The sequence below is a fragment of the Mirounga angustirostris genome, unplaced genomic scaffold, assembly GCF_029215605.1.
Source record: "Mirounga angustirostris isolate CCGP_5_RB_7025 unplaced genomic scaffold, mMirAng1.0.hap1 SCAF_2, whole genome shotgun sequence".
Lineage (NCBI taxonomy): Eukaryota > Metazoa > Chordata > Mammalia > Carnivora > Phocidae > Mirounga > Mirounga angustirostris.
In genome coordinates this window covers 116,620,808-116,646,174 of record NW_026991710.1, presented here as the reverse complement: position 1 = coordinate 116,646,174, position 25,367 = coordinate 116,620,808, and the positions used below count along the sequence as shown (strand labels likewise).

Genomic DNA, 25,367 nt, shown 5'->3' with positions numbered 1-25,367 from the left:
CATTGCAATCCCTATTAAAATTCCAGTGGCATTTTTCACAGAAGTAGAACAAGTAATCCTAAAATTTGTATAGAATTTTATTTGTGTACAAAAGAGCCTGTATAGCCAAAGCAATCTTGAGAAAGAAGAACGAAGCTGAAGATATCAGGCTCCCTGATTTCAAACTATGCTACAAAGCTGTAGTAGTCGTCAAAGCGGTATGGTACTGGCTCAAAAACAGACACAGATCAATAGAACAGAATAGAGCCCAGAAATAAACCCATTCTTATTAATGTTTGACAAAGGAGGCAAGAAGCTACAACAGGGAAAAGATAGTCTCTTCAATAAATGGTGCTGGGAAAACTGGACAGCTACATGGCAAAAGAGTAAAACTGGACCACTTTTTTAAAAAAAATTTTATTTATTTATTTTTAAAGTAATCTCTGTGCCCAACATAGGGCCTGAAATCATGACCCTGAAATCAAGAGCCAAATACTTCACTGATTGAGCCAGCAGGTACCCCTGGACCACTTTCTTATACCATATACAAATAAAAACTCAAAATGGATTAAAGATTTAAATGTAAAACCAGAAACCATCAAAGTCCTAGAAGCAAACATAGGCAGTAAGCTTTTGGACATTTGTCTGAACAATATTTTTTTGGATCTGTCTTCTCAGGCAAGGGCAGCAAAGCAAAAATAAGTAAGACTACATCAAACTAAAAAGCTTCTGCTCAGTGAAGGAGACCATAAACAAAATGAAAAGGGGACCTGCTGAATGGGAGAAGATATTTGTAAATGATGTAACTGGTAAGGGAGATCAATAATCCAAAATATATGAAGAATTTACAACTCAATATATTAAAATCCAATTAAAAGATGGGCAGAGGACCCAAATAGACATTTCTCCAAAAAGACCCAGCAATTGCACTACTAGGCATTTACCCAAAGGATACAAAAGGATACAAAAATACTGATTTGAAGGGGCACATGCACCCCAGTGTTTATAACAGCATTATCAATAATAGCCAAATTATGGAAAGAGCCCACATGTCCATTGACTGATGAATGGATAAAGAAGAGGTGGTGTGTATATGTACAATAGAATATTACTTATCCATATAAACAATTCAGTTGTTTTTAGTAAACATATAGAATTGTTACACTATCATTACAAGCCAGATATATTTGTTTGTTTGCTTGTTTATTTATCTTTAAAACCATTTACAAACTTTAATTCAGCAAAGGAAGGTCTGTGAGAGGACTGGGGAGACAACATACCCCCTAGACTCCTCCAGAGACGGAAGAGGGAAGCTGGTCGCCCAGGTGGCTAGGGGGAGAGCCCAGGATCTCCTCAGACTGACAGGTCCTGCTGGTGGGCAGGGGCAGAGCTTATCTGCATGAAGTTGCCGGACTCCACACTGGGCCAACAGGAGGCCACCTGTAAGTACTATAGCCTGGGATGGAGAGGCAGAGCTCATCCTCACCATGGGGATAGACAGCAGAGGCTCAAGTCAGATGCACAATACCTGACTCCCGCAGACTGACAGCAGGACTGGTTTAAGCGTATAAGCCACTTTTAGAACATTTCTGTGTCCTCCAAAAAGTACGTCTAGTCTGTTTGCAGTTAACCCTTCCCCCGCCCCCCCCAACCCAGTCCCAGGCAACCACTGATCTGTGTTTTGTCTCTCTGGACTTGCCTTTTCTGGATAGTTTATAGCAATGGAACCATACAATATATGGTTGTCTTAGCTTTTACTTATTTACTTATTCACTTATCTGAGAGAGAGAGTGCGTGCAAGCGGGGTGAGGGGCAGAGAGAGAGAGAATCTCAAGCCTACTCCATGCTGAGTGTGGAGCCCTCTGTGGGATTCAACCTCACGATCCTGAGATCATGACATGAGCTGAAATCGAGAGTTGGTCGCTTAACCAACTAAGCCACCCAGGCACCCTGAATCATACAATATGTAGTCTTTTGCATCAGGCTTTTTTCACTTAGCATCATGTTTTTTGGGGATTTATCCATATTATAGCATGTACCAGTACTTTGTTTCTTTTTATTGCTGAACAGTATTCTATTGTGTGGATATACCACATTTTGTTTATTATTGACCAGTTGATAGGCATTTGGATTGTTTCCAGTTTTGACTGTTGAAAATAATGCGGCTTGAACATTTGAATACAAGTCTTTATGTGAATATATGGTTTCATTCTCTTGGGTAGATACTAGGAATAGACTTTTTCTATTCTGCTGAGTGGGGAGCCCAACATGGGGCTTCATTCCATGACCCTGAAATCATGACCTGAGCTGAAACCAAGAGTCAGACACTTAACTGACTGAGCCACCTGGGCGCCCCATATATTTACATTTCTAACAGCGGTGTAAGAGAGTTCCAGTTTCTTCACATCCTTGTCAACACTTGTTCTTATCATTTTTATTATAGCCATTCTAGTAGGTATGAAGGTTCTTATCATTTTTATTATAGCCATTCTAGTAGGTATGAAGTGGTTAACTCATTGTGGTTTAAGTTCACATTTTCTTAAAGATTCAAGGCATTGAGCATTTTTTCATATAATTATTAGACATTCATATATTCCTTTTGTTGAAGTAGCCACTCAAATCTTTTGCCCATTTTCTATCTTATTATTGAGTTGTAAAAGTTATTTTTTTTAAAAAAGATTTATTTATTTATTTCGGGGGGAGGGGCAAAGGGTGAGGGAGAGAGAGAATACCAGACTCCCCACTGAGTGGGGAGCCTGACCTGGGGCTCAGTCTCACATCCTTGAGATCATGACCTGAGCTGAAATCAACTGAGATATGACCTGAGCTGAAATCGAGAGTCAGATGCCTAATTGACTGAGCCACATAGGCCCCCCCCAAGTTGTAAGAATTCTTTATGTATTCTGGATACAAGCCCTTTATTAGATAGATGATTTGCAAATATTATTTCCCAGTTTGTGGCTTGTTTTCTCATTTTTTTATTGGAGCCCTTTGAAGTGCAAACATTTTAAAACATATATATTTTTAGAGTTTTTATTTTTTAAGTACGCTCTAGGCCCAGTGTGGGGCTTGAACTCATGACCCCATAATCAAGAGTCGCATGCTCCACCAACTGAGCCAGCTGGATGCCCCCCCAAATTTTAATTTTGTTGGAATTTAATTTCCCAAATTTTTCTTTTATAGATCATGCTTTTGTTGTAAGAACTCTTTGCCTAATTCAGGGTCTTCTTTGTTTTCTTATAGATGTTTTATAGTTTTTGCTCTTAGATTTGGGTTGTATTTTGAGTTAATTTTTATGTATGGTATGAAGTAAGAGTCTAAATTCATCTGTTGCATATTGATTGTCTTAGAACAATTTGCTGAAAAGATAACATATCTTTGTTGAAAAGATGCCATTTCTTCATTGATAATAAATGTAAAGATTTATTTCTGGCCTGCATTCTGTTCCATTATCTATGTATCTGTCTTTATGATAGCTAATACTATTCTGTCTTGATTATAGTGCCCTGTGGTAATTTGTGAAGTTGGGTAGTGTAAGCCCTCCAATTTTGTTTTTGTTTTTAAAAGTTATGGCTCTTCTGGGCCCTACATAAAAATTTTAAGATTATCTTATTAATGTTTGGAAAGCAGTCTTGGAATTTTGATGGGAATGCATTGAATCTGTAGATCAGTTTGGGGAGAATTACAAATCTTGCAATATTGCGTTTTCTAATACATGAACAAGGAAACTTTCTCTTGATTTATTGATCTTTAATTTTTCTCAGTGATGTTTTGTAATTTCAGTGTATAAATTTTATTCTTAAATTTTTTTTATTTTGTGGTAAGAACACTTAACATGAAATCTACTTTCTGAACTTTTTAAGTGTACAATGCAGTATTGTTTATTGCAGCAGTACAACAACAGTGTTGTATAGCAAATCTCTGTATTTGGTAGAGGGTTCCTTTTAAATCCTGGTTTGTTCCTGAATTTTTATCATGAATGGGTATTAGATTTTGTCAGATGCCTTTTCTGCATCTGTTAGCATGACCAACTGTCACAGTTTGCCTAAGACTGTTCTGGTTTTAGTACTGAAATTCCTGCATTTTGGGAAACTCCTCTGTCCTGGACAAACCAGTATGGTTGATCACCTCCATGTCTGAGATGATCATGTGGTTCCTGTCCTTTATTCCATTAATATTGTGTGTTATATTAATTGATTCTCAGATATTAAACCAGCCTTAGTCCTAGGTTAAATCTGTTTGTCATGTTGTAGAATTCTTACTATAGTTGCTGGTTTTCCTTTGCTAATATTTAGTTGAACATTTTGTGTCTATATTTATGAAAGATACTGGTTTGTAGTTTTTTTTTCCTTGTGATGTCTTTGGATTTTGTAACATAGTAATACTAGCCTCAAAGAATGAATTGAGAAGTGTTTCCTCGTTTATTTTCTGTAAGAGTTTGTGAATGACTGGTGTTATTATCTCTTGGAATACATTTGATAGGATTTACCAGTGAAAGCAAGTGGGCCTGGATTTTGTTCCTTTGGAAAATTTTTATTTTTTATTTTTAAAAAGATTTTATCTATTTATTTGACAGAGAGAGACAGTGAGAGAGGGAATACAAGCAGGGAGAGTGGGAGAGGGAGAAGCAGGCCTCCTGCAGAGCAGGGAGCCTGATGCAGGGCTCGATCCCAGGACCCTGGGATCATGACCTGAGCCGAAGGCAGACGCCCAACGACTGAGCCACCCAGGTGCCCCTGGAAAATTTTTAAATTGCTAATTCAATTTCTTTATTTGTTATAGGTCTGTTCACATTTTCTGCTTATTTTTGAGTTAGTTTCAGTAATTGCATTTCTTGGGATTTGTCCATTTCACCTAAGCTATTTAATATTTTTGGCAAATAGTTCATAGTATTCTTATATGTGCTTTTAATTTTACTAGTGTAGGTAGTGATGTCCCTTTTTCATTCTTAATTTTGGTAGCATGTGTATTCTTTCTTTTCTACTTGGTCATTCTAGCTAAAGGTTTGTCAATTTTGCTGCTATTTTCAAAGAAACAGGTTTGGTTTAATTGATTTTCCCCCCCATTTTCTGTTTTCTATTTCACTGATTTCCGTTTTAACTTATATAATTTCCATCCTATTGGTTGCTTTGGGTTTAGTTTGCCTTCTTCTAGCTTCTTAAGGTAGAAGTGTAGGCTATTGATTTGAGATCTTTCTTCCTTAGCGATACAGGCATTTAAGGCTCTAAATTTCCTTTCTGACACTGTGTTAGCTGCATCCTATGCATTTTTTATGTTCTGCTATTTATTTATTTATTTATTTATTTATTTATTTATTTATATTTTTAAAGATTTTATTTATTTATTTGACAGAGACACAGCGAGAGAGGGAACACAAGCAGGGGGAGTGGGAGAGGGAGAAGCAGGCTTCCCGCTGAGCAGGAGCCCAATGTGGGGGCTGGATCCCAGGACTCTGGGATCATGACCTGAGCCAAAGGCAGACGCTTAATGACTGAGGTACCCAGGCGCCCCTATTTATTTATATTTTTAAAAAGATTTTATTTACTTGCTTGAGAGAGAAAGGGAGAGAATGAGCAGGGAGAGAAGGAGGACAGAGAGAGGGAGAAACAGACTCCCTGCTGAGCAGGGAGACCGACATGGGCCTCCATCCCAAAACCCTAGGATCATGACCTGAGCCGAAGGCAGACATTTAACCAACTGAGCCACCGAGGCACCCCTATGTTTTGCTTTTTAAAATTTTTATTCACTTCTAAATATTTTTAAATTTCCTTTGTGATATCTTCTTTGACCTATGGGTTATTTAGAAATGTACTGTTTAATTTCCAATTATTTGGGGATTCCCATTTCATTGTTGATTTTTTATTTAATTCCCCTGTAGTAAGAGAACACAGTTTGTATGATTTTCTCATTTTAAATTTATTGAGACAGTTTTATGGCCCAGTATGTAATCTTTTCTGAAGAATGTTCCTTGTGTACTAGATAAGAATATGCTGTTGTTGGGTGGAATGTTTTGTAGGTCTCATGTCAAGTTGAGTGATAGTTTGCAAGTCTTTTATGTCTGTGCTGATTTTCTGTTTAGCCATACTATCAATTATTGAGAGACAGATTAAAATCCCTATTATTATGTTTGTTTTTCCTTTCAGTACTGTCAATTTTTGCTTCATGCTTTGGGGGCATTGGTGGTAGTTAGACTATACATACATAATTGTTTTACTGATAAGCTGATCTCTATCATTATGAAAGATTCCTCTTTGTCTCTAGTATAGCCACTCCAACTCTCTTATGCTTACTGTTTGTATTGCAAATATTTTTCCATCTTTTTAGTTTCAGTCTATTTGTTTTTTGAGTCTAAAGTGTGTCTTATAAACAGCAAAGCATAACATGCTTTTTTAAAAAAAAAGTGCGACATTTCTACTTTTTGATTGGAGGGTTTAATCTGTTCACATTTAATTTAATCACTGATAGATTTATATCTGCAATGATGTATCTCTTTTTTTTATTTGAGAGAGAGAGAGGGCGCACGCATGAGAGAGGGACAGAGGGAGAGGGAGAAGCAGACTCCCAGCTGAGAGGGGAGCCTGATGTGGGGCTTAATCCCAGGACCCCAGCCCCAGGATCATGACCCAAGCTGAAGGCAGATGCTCAACTGACTGAGCTACCCAGGTGCCCTGTCTCGTTTCTTTTTTATTTATTTGCTCATCCTCTTCTGCCTCTTCTGGAGTTAATAGATATTTTCCAGAGCATCATTTGATTCCTTTGTTAGTGTTTTAACTAGATCTTTTGGGTTATTTTCTTAGGTTGCTCTAGGGATTACAATATGTGTCTTTGTCACAGTCTACTTCAGATTGACTAATTATGGTAAAATGTAGAAACTTTGCTCCATTTCCTCCCCATTGTATCTGTTAGTATTGTCATGCATATTAAGCTTTTATGTGTTAGAAACCTGATAGCACTGTTTTACATTTTTTTATGCGATTGTATGTCTTTTAAAACAACTAAGAGAAGAAAAAATATTTTTTTAAAGATTTATTTATTTGACAGAGAGAGAGAGCGTATGCACAAGCAAGGGGAGCAGCAGGTAGAGGGAGAGGGAGAAATAGGTTCCCCACTGAGCAAGGAGCCCCATGTAGGACTCGATCTCAGGACCCTGGGATCATGACCTGAGCTGAAGGTAGACACTTACCTGACTGGGCCACCCAGGCACCCCGAGAAGAAAAAAATATTAAGCAGTCTTTTATATTTACACATATGTTACCTTTTATGGTGCTCCTTATTTCTTTTTGTGTATTTGAGTTATGGGCTGGTTATTTTCTTTTAGTCTGATGGACTTCCTTTAGGATTTCTTGTAAGCCAGGTCTGTTATCAATGAATTATTTCAATCTTTGTTTTTTGGATTGCTTTTATTTTGCCTTTATTTTTGAAAAATAGTTTTGCTGGATATAGAATTCTTTGTTACAGTTTTTTTTTTTTTTTTCTTTCAGCACCTTGACTATGTTGTCTCCTGCTTTCTGGCCTCCATTGTTTCTGATGAATTGTTTTTCTCTTTGTGATTTTAAGATTTTCTTTGTCTTTGGCTTTCAATAATGACGTCTAGCTGTGGATCTCTTTGTGTTTATCCTACTTTGGATTCCTTAAACTTGAATCTATAGATTAATATTTTTCAACAGTTTGGCAAGTTTTGACCATAATTTCTTCAAATATTTTTTTCTGCCCTTTTCTCCCTCTTCCTTCTGGAACTTGCATTACATGTATGTTGGGTGCTTGGTGGTATACCATAAGTCTCTGAGGCTCTGTTCATTTTTTAAAATTCTCTTTTTCTGTTCTTCAGAATTGGTAATTTCTGTAGATACATCTCCAAGTTCACTGACTCTTATGTCATCTCAAATGTGCTATTGAGCTCTGCTAGTGAATTTTAATTTTGGTTGTGTACTTTTCAACTCTTACACTTTTCATCTCCAGAATTTCCATTTCTTCCTATTTTTTAATATAGTACCTATATCTTTATTAAGATTCTCCATTTTTTTGAGTTGTAGTTGTCATACTTTCCTTTAATTCTTTAAACATGATTTCTTTAATTTCAGATAAAATTACATTTTAGGTAGATGATATCTATACTATGTGTTAAATTCTAAAATGATGCTTGTTTTATTTTTAAATTATGTTCAATAATTTTCATCTGTATTTCATTATATGCCTGATTGTGTATTACTCATAAATGCTAAATTTCATCTGATAGTTTTTATAAAAACACAATTGACAATTTACTTATAATTACTAACGTTTACTGATATGTACGATCAGTGTACAATTTGAAAGATATACCATTCTGAAACTTTGGGTCAGTTTCTGAACTGATTATAACGTATAACATCTACTTGCTTGTCCATATTTCTTGGAATTAACCTATTCTTTCATGGTAAGTGCTAACGGTAGAAAAAAATGGAAGAAGCCTAAGAGAGCAGTATGTGTGAGAATGTTACAAAATACCAAGATCTTCATCTCAGCCTGTACATTTAGTAGTATAGTATTAATTCATTTTAGGTCCTTGAGTGATTGTAGTAAACAAGATAAATGCAGTACTTATTCTTATGGAATTTATATTCTGGTGGAGGAGACGTATATACATTAAACATAAATGAATAAAATAATTTTCACTATAAATATAATGAAGAAACAAAATAAAGTAATGTGATATCAAATAGAGACTGATGGGGCAGCTACATGGCAATGGAATATAATTGGAACTGGGGAGCCATGATAGAAATAGTTCTCTGAAGGGGTGGTACTTGAGGTGATATTTGTATGGTAGGTGAGGAGGATTCAGTCTGTGGATGATCTGTAAGAGCCTGTAGTCTAGAGAATAGGAGGTACAGAATAAGCTTGTTGTGTTGTGGGAATAGGGCCACTGTAGCTGGAGCTCAGCAGGCCAGCGAAAGAGAGATGAGAGATGAATGAGGTTGGAGAAATGGAATGGGCTAACCCTGGGTTGATCTTTATATAGACCATGTTTAAGACTTCAGATTTTTTCTTCTAAATGTGGTGGGAACCCACTGGAAAAATACTGTGGTGACCTTCATTCTTGACTAAAGAGTTAATTTACAGCTCACTTTGTAATTTATTCTGTAACAGTTTTTGAGTGTGAGTAAATGTATGTAGAATTTTCTCTCAATGATTTTAGCTTTATAAAGAACAGCAGGGAAAATAACTTCCCTGATGTTTCTTCCTTGAAATTTAGCTACCTAAAAATAAAATAAAATACCAATATCTAGAAAACTTTAAATTTGTAGTACAGTTACAGCAATGGCAGAGATTCTTTTTTTTTTTAAGATTTTATTTATTTATTCATGAGAGAGAGAGAGAGAGAGACAGAGGCAGAGGGAGAAGCAGGCTCCCTGTGGAGCAGGGAGCCCGATGCGGGACTCAATCCCAGGACCCTGGGATCATGACCTGAGCCAAAGGCAGACGCTTAACTGACTGAGCCACCCAGGCGTCCCAATGGCAGAGATTCTTATGATAATAATATTAACCAATTCATGTTAGTGTTATAAAATTATAATTTCAGCTGTTCATAATTATGGGCTAAAATATACAGATAACATGATGTAATTAGTTGTATGATGACTGACTTTCTAAATATAACTTTTCTCCTCCATTTAACTAGCAAAAACAGAGTTATTCTTTTTTCAAAATTAATTAATTAATTAATTTTTTTCTTTCTTTTTTTATTATGTTATGTTAATCACCATACATTACATCATTAGATTTTGATGTAGTGTTCCATGATTCATTGTTTGCGTATAACACCCAGTGCTCCATGCAGTACGTGCCCTCTTTAATACCCATCACCAGTCACAGTTATTCTTACTATTTTTTTAAAAGATTTTAATTTTTTATTTGAGAGAATGCAGGAGCTGGGGAGGGGGGAGAGGCAGAGAGACAAGCAGACTCCCTGCTGAGCAGGGCTCCATCCCAGGACCTTGAGATCCTGACCTGAGCCAAAGTCAGACGCTTAACCAACTGAGCCACCCAGGTGCCCCAGTCACAGTTATTTTTGTTTGGCTAACTAGTACTAACATAAAATAATTAGGAGTTCAAATTACTTCAGATTAGACAGTGTGGAATATAGTCCACTAAAGCTTTATGTGAATAAAATTTTCGAAGATAAACTACCTTTTCAAAGTACCGCTATTGTTTATTTAAAAAAAAGTAAGCTATGGTTTTTATAAAGTGACTGGTAACCTCCAGTATTTCCCTTTATAATGTCATGTATTTTTTTTTTTTTTTTTATATTTTAAAGTGTACTTTTCTAGGGGCAGTTGGCTGGGTGGCTCAGTTGGTTAAGCCGCTGCCTTTAGCTCAGGTCATGATCCTGGCGTCCTGGTTTTGAGCCCTGTGTTGGACTCCCCGGTCAGCAGGGAGTATACTTTTCCCACTCCCTCAGCTCCTGCCCTCCTCTTGTGCTCTCTCTCTGTCTCTCACATAAATAAATAAAAATAAGTATAATTAAATGTACTTTTCTATAATATTTAAGATATACTTTTTTAGTATTTAAAATATATTGAAAATATATTTCAAATAAGCTAGCTATATCAAATCAACTCAGATGTATCATAATTTGGAAGGTATTTTTAAATTACTCTAATTCTCTATTAATACTGATTTACAGTGTGTGTCTGAATATATTTCTTTGCCCCTTTATTCACTAACCATTTAATTTGACTGTATTCAGTATTGTATATATAGTTGTTAAAAGGTGCTTGTTTTTTTCCCCAAAATAATTTAAAGTAGCTTAACAAAGGACACATATGTATATATATTAATGATAGTAGAATAGAAGAAGGAAGCCAAGAACAAGAAAACTTGAGTCAGGAGTTAAAATTGTAGTCTATTATGTGCCAGACACTCTTCTGAGAGGTGTATATACAATGATGATTAGGATAGCTATGGCTCAGCTCTAATGGAGCTTACATTCTAGTTTGTGTTGATGGGGTTGTAGAAAGGTTTGCATTAAGCATGTAAAAAACACCTGTTTTACTTCATTACAGCGGAATGACAAAAAGATGATTTGGGACAGGATAAAATCCAGACAATTAAAAAACAATCAATCTACTGTCTAATATTATTAGTATCCTTGTTATGATTCATTTAAGATAGAATAAAGCTAATTTGTTTTGGTTCCCAAGCTAACATATGTTAATTTGAATTATTGGATTATATTTGGCCAAAGAACAAAACCAAAAAATTTCTCTGATCTGGTAATTTATATGTTCTATAGGTTTCTACTCAGCCATAATCAACGATAATGAGGAAACTTAGAGGGACATTGTGGTAGATTGATTATAGGGCTAAGCTTTATAAATAATGTAAGAAAAGAAGTTAAATTCATGAATTGGGGATAAAACAAACAAATAACATAGTGATTTCAGATTAAATATTAAATCTCAGAATCCTTTGGTTTCTTATCTATACTTGAAGGCCAAAGTTTCAATGTTTTCATGAGTAAACTGTCCAATTTGAGTAGTTTTATTTATAACCTTGCAGTGGATATCATTTAGATACATGAATAAAAAAGTAAGTTTTCCTTATTAATCTCAATTCTGTGTTAAACATGTGCCATTCTAAATCTAAATTTAATGATTATCTTAATTTTAGATTATAATTAGTAAGAATTAGAAGGTATATTCATTTGTAAAAGGATTAGTAAATTGTTTCCTCTTTTCTGTTCTCTAATAGTGTGATTAAATAAACTTCTAGGATAAGCTCATGTTTTATGTTTTATTTTGTGATATGGATGGGTTGAGAATGTTCCAGGAAGTTTGCCTTCATGAATTTTTACTTAATTTTTGGAAGTGGAGATGCTGTTCTACTATGTCATATCTAAGCACTTAAACTCAATCATAATATCACTCTATAATGATAAAGCATTTTAATCCTGGCATATCTTTTACAGGAGAAAGATGGGGTCTATGTCCTCTTCATTCCTGATCATTATGGTTTTTATCCTCCTCTAAAAGTTGCTGCTGGGTTGAAGATTAAGTTTTAAGTTGAAGTTTTACATTATCTGTAACTTTCAGTAGTCCTCCTCATCATTATCACAAAGTGATCTTTATGAAGTCTTTTTTTTAATATATCTTTATGAAGTCTTGCCATCACACTGGATAACAATACCGTGATAGTTACACTATAATAGTCACTGTAGCTGTGACGTCGTTTCTATTATTTTTTCCTTTTTACAGATAAGTCTGAGACTTCACAAAGTTAAATAACTTTCTGTGCAGAAAAGAGTTAACATAGTAGGTCTGACACTGCTCTCCATAGAGAGACCTGTTTGCAAGGTGGCCCATGGCTAGCATCTGGGAACTTGGCTCTCAGAGTGTTTCCAGTAACTGATAAGGATGATTCACTGTGGGGCATCTGGGTGGCTCATTTGGTTAAGCATTTGACTTTAGCTCAGGTCCTGATATCAGGGTCCTGGGATTGGGCCCCACATCGGGTTCCCTGCTCAGCGTGGAGTCTGCTTCTTCCTCTCTCTCTACCCCACCCCCTGCTCATGCAGGCACGCTCTCTCTCAAATAAATAAATTATATCTTAAAAGAAAAGCATGATTCACTGTGCCTAGACTGTTTGCAAACAATATGGTTTATGTTGAACACCTGCTTTCCTTTTGGGGGTCTGGAATTTTGGTGTATATGAGGCAAAGGGTACCCATGTGAGCAGGCCTCAATAAAACTTTGGGTGCCGCATCTCTGATGGGCTTCCCTGGGCAGAAACATTGCACATATGTTGGTGCATTTTTGTTGATGGGGGGGAAGAGTGAGTTCTGCATGCCCTCCTCTCATAGGAAGGAGAGAGTGTAAGGAAGCCTGCTGTGGCTCTTTCCTTTCTTGCCTGCTACATATCCTTGCTGTTTTCCATGAATGCAACCATATGCTGAGATCTGTGAGACTCCTGACACACCTCTTTAAGACTAAAAGAGATTCTGCCCTGCTGAAGCTGAACATTTGTGTTTTAATCTCTGGGGAAGCAGTTTATTTACCTTTGCCTGGTGATTAGAGTCCTAGGTACAATGGAGAAGATGATATTTAGTCCTTCAAATAAAAATAAGCATGCATTTGTTCATTCATCCATTCATTATAATTCTGTGGGCCTATATGTGCCCATGTTTCAGGCCCTGAGGAGGAAGCTGTAAATCTTGGCTTAATTAGGTAGAGAAATCACCTTGTAAATACTTCAGGCCTCAAAGTGGGAGAGTAGATGTACTTTTTCCCCTAGTTGCTTCTGCAGGGGATATCTATCTATCTATCTATCTATCTATCTATCTATCTATCTATCTATCTATCTACTTTTAAAGATTTTTATTTTTAGGTAAGCTCTACACCCAATCTGGGGCTCATACTCACAACCCAGAGATCAAGAGTTGCATGCTCCACCAACTGAGCCAGCCAGGTGCCCCTGCAGGGGGCCTTTTTATGTAGCAGTATGAAAATGTTTATATTTTAGTTTCAGGGAGTTCTTTTATTTGAAATATGGGTAAACTTGAATTAGGATATAAGGCCTATAGCTGAGAATTTAACTCAACCTTGAAGAGAGCAAAGTAGAGAGAATTTCTGTCACTTTCTCCCTAAGGCCTACAGAACTTATATGAGACAATTTGTGAGTTAAAGAATTCATCCACCTGCCCAGGCCGCCCCCCCTTTTTTGAAAAGAGAGAGAAAAATCTGTATACTTAATGTAGATAAGATATATATAATTTCCACTTAACATATTTTAACATATAGAGCCTTCTAATTGCTCATGTTATGAGCCAGTAAGAAATTAGATAGAAGAATCTCCCAGGGTGGGGTGGGAGAGATTCTGTGTGATTCTTTCATAGTTTTAATAAAACAAAACCAAAGATACTTGTATAATCATGAGGCAGAAAAACTTAAAGATTAAGAGCATAGATAGACTCTGGAGCCAGACTGCTTATGTTGAAACTGTGACTCTGTCACTTGCTTGTTGCTTGACCTTGGCTAAATTATTTGAATCTCCCCATGCCTCAAGTTTTCCCAAATATAAAATGGGGATGATAATACCAGTTTTGTAGGATTGTGTAGATTAAATAGATTAACACATATAATGAATTTAAAACAATGCCTGGCACAGAGCAAGTGCTGTATGAATGTTACCTATTATTTTCCCTTTATTGTTTGGAAAAAGAAGGAAAAATATTCTATTTATTTATTTTAAGATTTTATTTATTTTCACAGAGAGAGAGAGAGAGAGAGCAGGAACACAAGCAGGGGGAGCGGCAGACAGAGGGAGAGGCAGGTTCCCCGCTGAGCAGGGAGCCTGATGTGGGGCTCTATCCCAGGACCCTGGGATCATGACCTGAGCCAAAGGCAGACGCTTAACGGCTGAGACACCCAGGCACCCCCTAGAAGGAAAAATATTCTAAACTAAGCTAGTTATTGACTTTCCTCTAGGATAAATTCACTTAATGGATTCATATCCTATCAAATCAGAATATTAAAAAAGATTCTTATATAAGGCAGTTTTGCTTCCTTTTTAAATCATGAAAGTGAGGAAGTTGGCTAAGGTTTTAGAAATAAATACACTAAAATCTTTAGGATGGCAGTTGCTGGACTAGCAATTTATCCCTCAAAAAAGAAAAATTCCCTCAATTTGCTTTCTGGAATAGAACTGAACTAGATTTTAGGCTTTCTTAATGACTGGGAATCTGCCATATATCCCAATCACCTCTAGCCCTAGCCTCCTGTAAAGGAGTTGCTTAACCACCATAAGCCAGTTGAAACAAGTCTTCTAAGCTTTTTATGTATTTCTTTTTGGATAAACAAGAGGCTATTGTGACCAGACTTTAGACTTTTCAAACATCGGAGCAATAGTCAGGGCATAAGCCTTGACTTTGATTGTTACTTTTTCCCTAACTAAACCTCTTAGTACTAAGTCCTTTTGTCTGGTTCTCAACTGATTTGGAAGTTTGCTTATTTGCAGAATATACATGGCTAAACATATTTATTCCCATAATTTAGTATTTCTTTTTTTTTTTTTTAAAGATTTTATTTATTTATTTGACAGAGAGAGACACAGCGAGAGAGGGAACACAAGCAGGGGGAGTGGGAGAGGGAGAAGCAGGCTCCCCGCAGAGCAGGGAGCCCGATGCGGGACTCGATCCCAGGACCCTGGGATCATGACCTGAGCTGAAGGCAGTCGCTTAACCAACTGAGCCACCCAGGCGCCCATAATTTAGTATTTCTTACAAATAGTTAATGAAGTCTGGGAATGAATAGTCACATAAATTTGGGGTTGTTGATAAATAATCAAAACTTTGTTGCTTATCTTCAGCCTCAAGATAGGTTGGATTCTATATATATTTTTTTAAAGATTTATTTTGTAGGGGGGTGGTAGAGGGGGAGGGAGAGAGAAACCCAAGCGGACTCGCGCTGAGCACAGAATCCAATGTAGGGCTGAATCTCAGGACCCTGAGATCATGACCAGAGCTGGGGGCTTAACCAACTGTGCCACCCAGGCACCCTGAGATAGGTTGGATTCTAAAATGTGCTTGATGTGGTTGCTTTCTCCATATACTTATTCTGACCCTTATTATTGCTGCCCTAGAATTTGACCATTATGTGAAATGGTAGCAGAAATTAGGAAGATAATATTAAAGAAGTGTCCAGTAGTGACTGTAGGCAGCCAAGTCAGGTTGATTTTGTCTTGTCTCTTTGCTCATCAGTACTTTAAATAACTGTAAAGTTTGATAATTCAAAGTATTTTTAAATTCCTTTTTTTGTTTTTTGTTTTTGTTTTTTTAAGAGAGAGCAAGTGCATGTATGCGCATGGTGAGTGTGGGGGTGGACAGAAGGAGAGGGAGAGAGAGAGAGAATCTTTTTTTAATTTTATTTTAAGATTATTTATTTATTTATTTGACAGAGAGACACAGCGAGAGAGGGAACACAAGCAGGGGGAGTGGGAGAGGGAGAAGCAGGCTTCCCGCGGAGCAGGGAGCCTGATGCAGGGCTTAATCCCAGGGCCCTGGGATCATGACCCGAGGGAAGGCAGACACTTAACGACTGAGCCACCCAGGTGCCTTGAGAGAATCTTAAGCAGGCTCCACGCCCAGCACAGAGCCTGATGCTGGGCTCAGTCTTACAACCCCAAAATCATGACCAGAGCCAAAATCAAGTTGGACGCTTAACCAACTGAGCCACCCACATGACCCCAGGGTATTTTTAGATGATACTTCTCTGTTAGATTTTAGTCATCATAAAATAGGTTGAACAAGTCAACACTGATGAGGTTACACCTGGGAACCTGGTCATTGTAGTTCTTGGAAAGCATCAAAATATTTTAAACAGGGATGCCTGGGTGGCTCAGTCGGTTAAGCATCTGCCTTTGGCTCAGGTCATGATCCCAGGGCCCTGGGATTGAGTCCCATATTGGGCTCCCTGCTCAGTGCAGAGCCTGCTTCTCCCTCTGCCTGCCACTCCCCCTGCTTGTGCTCTCTCTCTCTCTCTCTCTGACAAAATAAATAATAAATAAAACCTTAAAAAATATTTTAAACAATTTAGATGAAGTCACAGATTATCTAAATTCACCCTATCTATAGGTCATTCATACGTATTTCACATACGAATATATAAGATTAAGAACATGTATCTTAATTGGATAACAAGGTCAGGGCCATGAGTAAATGAGGATGTTAAGATATCGTTATCCATGGTGTGGGACTCTTGAAATGCAAAACTTTTTTTATGGTTGGCAAGTTATTTCACTCAATTTTCCGATTCTTCTCTTCCATCTGTTTTTTCTTCTATAAAATGAGCTCTAAGATCTCTTCCAGTTTAAAGATTTTATTTATTTATTTGTGAGAGAGAATGAGAGACAGAGAGCACGAGAGGGAGGAGGGTCAGGGGGAGTAGCAGACTCCCCGCTGAGCAGGGAGCCCGATGCGGGACTCGATCCCGGGACTCCAGGATCATGACCTGAGCCGAAGGCAGTCGCTTAACTGACTGAGCCACCCAAGCGCCCGATCTCTTCCAGTTTAAAATAATTTTCTTTTATCCTATGCAATTTCTGCAACTGCATTTATCCTATAAATTTCTCTTATCCTATAAATTTCTAGCCTCCAATTTTAAATATCTAGATCAGTTACCTTGGCCTAAAGTAGGTCCTATGACATGAACTCTTGCTGCAACAAAATTATTACCAGTCCTGACTTATGGGTCCAAATATTTCTAAACCGTATACTCCTTAGACTTAGTTCCCTCAAAATGATCTTATTCCCCATTTCATGGGAATCTTTTTTTTTTTTTTTTAAGATTTTTTGTTCACTTATTTGGCAGAGAGACACAGCGAGAGAGGGAACACAAGCAGGGAGAGTGGGAGAGGGAGAAGTAGGCTTCCCGCGGAGCAGGGAGCCCGATGCGGGGCTTGATCCCAGGACCCTGGGATCACGACCCGTGCTGAAGGCAGACGCTTAACGACTGAGCCATCCAGGCGCCCCTCCAAGGAATCTGTTTTTAAAAAATTCAGTAACTTACTGTTTATCCTTTTATTTATTTAAAAGTTTTTTTTTTTTAAAGATTTTATTTGTTTATTTGACAGAGAGATACATAGAGAGAGAGGGAACACAGGCAGGGGTGAGTGGGAGAGGGAGAAGCAGGCTTTCTGATGAGAAGGAAGCCCAATGCGGAGCTCGATCCCAGAACCCTGGGATCATGACCCGAGCCGAAGGCAGACGCTTAACGCCTGAACCACCAAGGCGCCCCTTAAAAGTTTTTTTAAGATTTTATTTTATCTAGAGAGAGAGAGAAAACGCGAATGGGGGAAGGGGCAGAGGAGAGGGAGAGAGAGAATCCCAAGGAGAATTCCGAGAGCATGGAGCCTAATATGGGACTCGATCCCAGGACCTTGAGATCATGACCTGAGCTGAAATCAAGTCGGATGCTGAACCAACTGAGCCACCAGATGCCCCTTATTTATTTTTAAAAGTTTATTTATTTATTTTTAAGTAATCCATACACCCAACATGGGGCTCAAACTCACAACCCTGAAATCGAGTCACATGGTCTTCTGACTGAGCCAACCAGGTGCCCCTGCTTTTTCTACCTTTAAAATGTTATACAAAAAAAAAAAAAAAAAAAGTGCTAATTTTTCTTTTAACAAATTATAAGAATGAACATCTCAATTTTGCATGAAGAACAGTTAGGTTTTAGGTATTATCATCTATTCTGCTACTGCTTTATTCTTACATGAAGCTTTAGCAATATGATATAGTTCCAACATTCTATCAAAGAGATGGTAATAAATTCAGTGACATTCAGTGCGCATAATGTGCCAGAGACTTTATGTAAGGAATGAGAAGAACTAAACACACCTACTTCCCAGAGTTGTTTTACTATCTTATTATGGATGAGGACATTGAAGTTTAAAGAGATAAATAATTGTCCAAGATTACATAGTCAGAGGTAAAGCCAAAATTCAACAAATATTTGCTGAGCACCTACTGTGTTCTGGGGATGCAGTAGCCAACAGGCTCTTAACTGTTAAATCATACTAGCTCTTAAATATAAAGCATACTGTCAAAATAGTCTTCATGTAATAAGGGGGATGATTATACCTATTTCATAGGGCCTAAGGATGAATAGGCAATGCATAAAATTGTGTGGTTCAATAATTAGAAAAATACATGGTGAGACTGTTATTATTGAGACTCTTACATTATTTATTATTATTTTTTAGAAGATTTTATTTATTTATTTGACAGAGAGAAAGACAGCGAGAGAGGGAACACAAGCAGGGGGAGCGGGAGAGGGAGAAGCCGGCTTCCTGCTGAGCAGGACGCGGTCCCAGGACTCCAGGATCATGACCTGAGCCGAAGGCAGACACTTAACGACTGAGCAACCCGGGCGCCCGAGACTCTTATATTAGCATTATAAGCTATATATATAATTCCTGTCAGACTTGGAATTGAGTTCCATTTAAAAACTTTTAATTTTACCAGTAAAATGACTAATAATAATAAGGATTTGGGGGGAGAGAATTCACTGATTCTAAGGGCAGGAATCAGTTGTGAATTAAACTGTATATGGATGGGTGCCTGGGTAGCTCAGTTGGTCAAGCATCTGTCTTTGGCTCAGGTCATGATCCCAGGGCCCTGGGATCAAGTCCCGCGTGGAGTCCGGCATTGGGCTCCCTGCTCAGCGGGGAGTCTGCTTCTCCCCCTCTCCCTCCCCAACTTGTGCACTCATGCTCTCTCTCTCACAAAAATAAATGAAATCTTTAGGGGCGCCTGGGTGGCTCAGTTGGTTAAGCGACTGCCTTCAGCTCAGGTCATGATCCTGGAGTCCCAGGATCGAGTCCCGCATCGGGCTCCCTGCTCGGCGGGGAGTCTGCTTCTCCCTCTGGCCCTCCCCTCTCTCATGCTCTATCTCATTCTCTCTCTCAAATAAATAAATAAAATCTTTAAAAAAAAATGAAATCTTTAAATACAAAAAAACGAACAATATTAAAAAAAATTGCATATGGATTTAGATTACAAGCTACAGTTCTTAATATCATATTGTTAATATTGAACAAGTATGTCTCTTTAATAGATTAAATTCTAATTTTCAACACTCTTCTCCCCCTCTTTTAAAGTCGTTTATTGAAATTTAATTTACATATAGTGAAATTCATCTTTACATTTCCATGAGTTTGACAAATTCATAGCATTGTGCAATCATTACCACAGTCAAGATATAGAACATTTCTATCACCCCAAGGCACACCTGGGTGGTGCAGTCTGTTGAGCATCCAACTCTTGGTTTCTGCTCAGGTCCTGATCTCAGGGTCCTGGGATGGAGCCCTGAGTCGGGCCCTTTGCTCAGCGCAGAGTCCGCTTGAGATTCTCTCCCTCTCCTGCTCGTGTGCTCTCTCTCTCAAATAAAGAAATCTTTGAAAAAGTAAAAGAACATTTCTCTCACCCCAAAAAGTTTCCTTGTGCCCTTGGAGATCAGCTTCCCATTGATTTTTTGTTCTTACAGTTTTATCTTTCCTTGAATGTCATATGAATGGAATTGCCCTTATTCCTTCTGTTAAGTTGTTTAGATATGATTGCTGCAATAGCAAACAAGATAACTAACCCCTGTGCTGATACAGCTTTCTTACAAATTAGGAATTGCATTAAGAAGCAATTAGATGAGAAACAATATAGCCTGTTAAATTGTAAAAAAGAGATTTTGTTAAAGGATTAGTAAATATTTTCAGTTTACATGACATACTTAAAAAGAACCAGTTCAGGTTTTCACACATTAGATGGGAAACTAATAAAATCGATATGGTTTTGAACCCCCTTCCTTGGACCCCAGTTACACAAAATTAGATGAATCATAATCCTTGATTCATGACACATTTAAATACTTAGCCCAAGCTTGGCTGTTTATTTTTAATAATCTAATAAATACACATCATTCAACATGAGAACTAGAACCATATCAAGAATTCACTGTGCATTTACCAATGTGTATCTTAATATAGATTATATAAAAATCTTTAATAGAATTTTGATTATATATATATTAATTAGCAGGATTTCCTGCCCCCCCCCTTTTTTTTGGAAGGAGGGGAATGAATTTTCCCAGTCTCTTGTCTTTCAGTTTTGTTTTTGGTTTCTGTTTTTATGCATTAAAAAAAAAATTGGTGTAGTCAAGTTCATTAATTGTTTTTTTGCTTTCCATGTCTTATCTAGTACTTTCTCCTTAACTGTGAGTTCGTGAAGATAATCTGTATTTTCTTCTAATTTTGCAAATTATTTTGTATATTTAGGTCTTTAGCATACCTGTAATTTGTTTTGTGGATGGTGTGAGATAATGATTTAATTTCTTATCTTGTATGGATAATTACTTGTCTCTGCATCATTTATTAAATTTTTTTTCACTGATTTTAACACTGCCTGTGTCATATATTGTTTCCAATATGCATGAGTCTTTTTCTGGTCTTTATATTCTGTTCTATTAGCATATTTGACTGTATATACACCATTCCTTATTTTACTTATTGCCTAACTATATAGACTAGGTAGCGTAATTCTTCAGGAGGTTTTTGGCCAACTTTTGCCCTTTACTCTTTTACATATTTTTTTTCTTCACTGCTGCTGTTAAGTTTTTTATAAAACCCTTTTGGGATTTTTGGCTGGAAATATATTGAATTTGTTAGATGAATTTGGTGAGAATTGACATCTTTAAAATATTGAGCTTTTCTTTCCATGAGCATGTTTATCTCTATAAATACATGAGACTTTTTAAATTCCTTTCAATAAATTTTATGATTTCTCCATAGAGGTCTTTATATATTTTTTCTTAGATTGAATCTTAGGTATCTTATAAGAATTATTATTTTTTTTTTTTTTGAGAGAGAGAATGGGGAGGGAAGGAGCTGAGAGAGAGAGAGAGAGAAAGAGAATCTTAAGCAGGCTCCACGCTCAGTGTGGGGCCTGACATGGGGCTGGATCTCATGACCCTGAGATCATGACCTGAGCTGAAATCAAGAGTTGATGCTTAACTGACTCAGCCACCCAGGTGCCTGCTGTCCTTTGTAAAGATTACATTTTCTGTTTGTTTTTGGTTTATCCTTCTTAAAAATACATTTTCTGTTTGTTACTGGTATATAGAAAAACAGTTGATTTTTATATATTGATCTACATCCACATACCTTGCAAACACTCTTACTCTGTTATCTGAAGATTCTTTTGGATTTTCTGTGTAGATAGTCATATCATCTATAAACAGTGATAGCTTTGTGTATGCCATGCTAATGAATTTTATTCCAAAGAGGAAAGGGAGTCATTGAAGGTTTTTTAAATTATTTTTATTATTTTTTAAAGATTTTATTTATTTGTCAGAGAGAGCACAAGCAGGCAGAGCAGGCAGAGGGAGAAGCAGGCTCCCCACTGAGCAGGGAGCCCGATGTGGGGCTCGACCCCAGGATCATGACCTGAGCCCAAGGCAGATGCTTAACTGATTGAGCCACCCAGGTGCCCCTTTATTTATAAAGTTTTATCAACTATCAGGTAGGTAGTTGTTGTATCTACCAGGATGATGTATTATCTATTGCTGCATAGCAAATTGCCTACAACACTTGTTGGTGGAGATGTGGAGAAATTAGAATCTTTATACAGTGCTGATGAGAATATAAAATGGTGTAGCTACTTTGGAAGAAGTTTTTCAAAATGTTAATGTAGAGTTACTGTATGTTCCAGCAAGTCCACGCCTGGGTATATCCCCAAGAGAGATGAAAGCATATGTCCACATAAAAATTTGTACATGAATTTTCATAGCAGCATTATTCACAATAGTGAAAAAGTAGACTACAGCCCAAATTTGCATCAACTGATGAATGGATAAATAAAATATGATGTCTCTATTCAATGGAATATTATTCAGCAATAAAAAGAAATGAAATGTAGTTGACCTTTGAATAACACAGGTTTGAACGGCGTAGGTCCACTTACATACGATTTTTTTCCAATAAATATAGTACTGTAAATGTATTTTCTCTTCCTTATGATTTTCTTTCTTTTTTTTTCCCAAAGATTTTTATTTATTTGACAGAGAGAGCACAAGCAGGGGGAGCTGCAGGCAGAGGGAGAGGGAGAAGCAGAGTCCCCCGCTGAGCAGGGAGCCCTACATGGGGCTCGATCCCAAGACCATGAGATCATGACCTGAGTCGAAGGCAGATGCTTAACCGACTGAGCCACCCCGGTGTCCCTTCCTTATGATTTTCTTAACATTTTATTTTCTCTAACTTATTCTGAGAATCCAGTATGAAATACATACAACATACAAAATATGTGTTAATTGACTGTTTATGTAATTGGTAAGGCTTTCAGTCAACAGTAGACTTTTAGTAGTCAAGTGAAAAGTTATATGCGGAATTTTTACTGCATGAGGGGGTTGACATCCCTAATCCCTGTGTTGCTCAACAGTCAACTATACTAATACGAGTTACACACAGATGAATATTGAAAACATTATACCAAGTGAAAGAAGCCAGTCACAAAAGTCCATATGTTATATGAATCTATTTATAGGAAATGGCCAGAACAAGCAAATCTCTAGAGATAGAAGGTAGGGTAATGGTTGCCAGGAACTAGGGGTTGGGAAAGTTTGGGGAGTGACTGCTAATGCACATGGGACTTTTTTTGGGGAGGTGGTGCTGGAGATTTCTAAAATTAGATTGTGTTGATGATTGTACTTAATACACTAAAAACCATTGAGTTACACTTTAAATGGGGGAACTGAATGATATGTCAGTTATATCAGTAAAGCTCTTTAAGGGGTGCATGGGTGGCTTAGTGGGTTAGGCATCAGACTCTTGATTTTGGCTCAGGTCATGATCTCAGGGTCGTGAGATCGAGATCCATGCTCAGCAGGGAGTCCGCTTGAGATTCTCTCCTTCTGCCCCCTTTCCCCCACTGTCTCTCTTTAAATTAAATAAAACATTTTTTTAAAAAAAGCTCTTTAGGGGCACCTGGGTGGTACATTCAGTTAAGCATCTGTCTTCGACTCAGGTCATGATCTCAGAGTCCTGGGGTTGAGCCCTGCATTGGGCTCCCTGCTCAGTGGGGAGCCTGCTTCTCCCTCTCCCTCTGCCACTCCCACTGCTTGTGTGCTCTCTTTCTCTCTGTCAAATAAATAAATTAAATCTTTTTTTTAAAAAAAAAAAGCTCTTTAGGGCACCTGGGTGGCTCAGTTGGTTAAATGTCTGCTTTCGCCTCCTGTCACCATCTCAGGGTCCTGGGATTGCCCTGCATCGGGCTTTTTGCTCAGCTGGGAGCCTGCTTCTCCCTCTCCCTCTGCTGCTCCCACTGCTTGTGCTTTTGCTCTCTCTCTGTCAAATAGATAAAATCTTAAAAAAATAAAAATAAAAAAAGCTCTTTAAAAAAAGGTCTGTATATAATTTACTTAGATATTGCCAAATTGTATGAGTTTGCATTCCCACCAGCAATGTATAAGTGCACAGCTTTAGCAACAGAATATAATGTCAGACATTTTAATTTTCACCAACCTGATAGATGAGAGAAATGGTTTCTTATTTAAAAATTTTTAAAAAAATATTTCCATTTCTCTGTGAGTGAATTTGAACATTTTTTCATATGTTTAAGGGCCATTTTTTATATCTGCTTTTGTGAATTGTATGTTTATTTGTTTTCTGTATTTTTCTCTTGGGTTTTTTTTTGGTCCTTCCTTCCTCTATTTTAAGTGTTCTTTATATATTAGTGATATTAGCCCTTTGTAATATAGTATCCTATTTCTTTTTTTTTTTTTTAAAGATTTTATTTACTTATTCATGAGAGAGAGAGAGAGAGAGGCAGAGGGAGAAGCAGACTTCCCGCAGAGCGGGGAGCCCGATGCGGGACTCGATCCCAGGACTCCGGGATCATGACCTGAGCTGAAGGCAGACGCTTAACCATCTGAGCCACCCAGGTGCCCTAGTATCCTATTTCTAATATCATAGTTTGAGTTTTCCTTGTTTTTGTACTTTATATAAATAAAGTCATACACATAAACTGTTTTTGATGAGAGTGTGATTTGTACTCTAAGCAACTAAATTATAGTCTGATCAGAATTTACTTCTGAGTGATACTTAAGTTTTTATCATTTTGCACAGTTTTTTTTTTCAGTCCTGAGACTAGCATTTATTATTCAAAGTTGTTTCTCTTCTTACTGCTGTGCCAATTTCTATCCTGTCTTCTAGTCCCAGAGCAAATGATGGCTTCTTTCTGAAGGATGTTCCTTTTTTTAATATTCCCATTGTACTTTGTAGTTTCTTTAATGGCATTTACGTGATTGTAATTGCTTCTATGTTGTTTCTCCTTACTAGACTTTAAGCTGTTTGAAGGCTGAGTCCTGACTTCATTTTTGTGTTCCTGACATAGTTCTGTGTTTGGTATATAGTAAGTGCTCAATAAATATTATTGAAAGAACTGGTGTAGTAAGAGATAGGAAAGAGGTGATGTCATTGTAGGGAAAAATTTGTCCTTGAGGAACAGGTGGAATTTGAATAACCAAAGAAGAGGGCATTCCTGGTGAGAGAAGAGGACTAGCAAAAGGATAGCTATGGGGATGAGCATGGTACATGTAGTGAACAGTGAAGATACTTGTCTGATTGGAACATGTTTGTTTATTCTTGTATTCATCATATCTTTACTGTGTATCTGCTATATGAAAGGCACTGGTCTAGGTGATATAAAACACAGATTTTTAAAACTTGGTACTTTGGGAAAGTAGTTGGTGGTAAGATTAAGAAGGTAAAGAGCAGGATTTTAGAGGACACTGAAAGAAAGGCATAGGTGTTGGGCTTGAAGATTGATAAGAGGTGGCAAATGAAGGATCTGCTGGAAGCTG

General features: G+C 37.4%; 1 protein-coding gene across 6 annotated transcripts in view; it reads left to right on the top strand.

The window, feature by feature from the left end:
- ELF2 (E74 like ETS transcription factor 2) overlaps positions 1-25,367 on the top strand; it is a 107,988-nt gene that overhangs the window by 2,959 nt on the left and 79,662 nt on the right. Inside the window, exon 1 of one of the 6 annotated variants that reach the window (XM_054508742.2) lies at positions 6,524-6,642. The exons of the other annotated variants lie outside the window; for them this stretch is intronic. The gene's annotated coding sequence lies outside the window, so the exon portion shown is untranslated. Of the gene's footprint in view, positions 1-6,523; positions 6,643-25,367 lie in introns of those variants that run through there. 6 annotated transcript variants of the gene reach the window in all.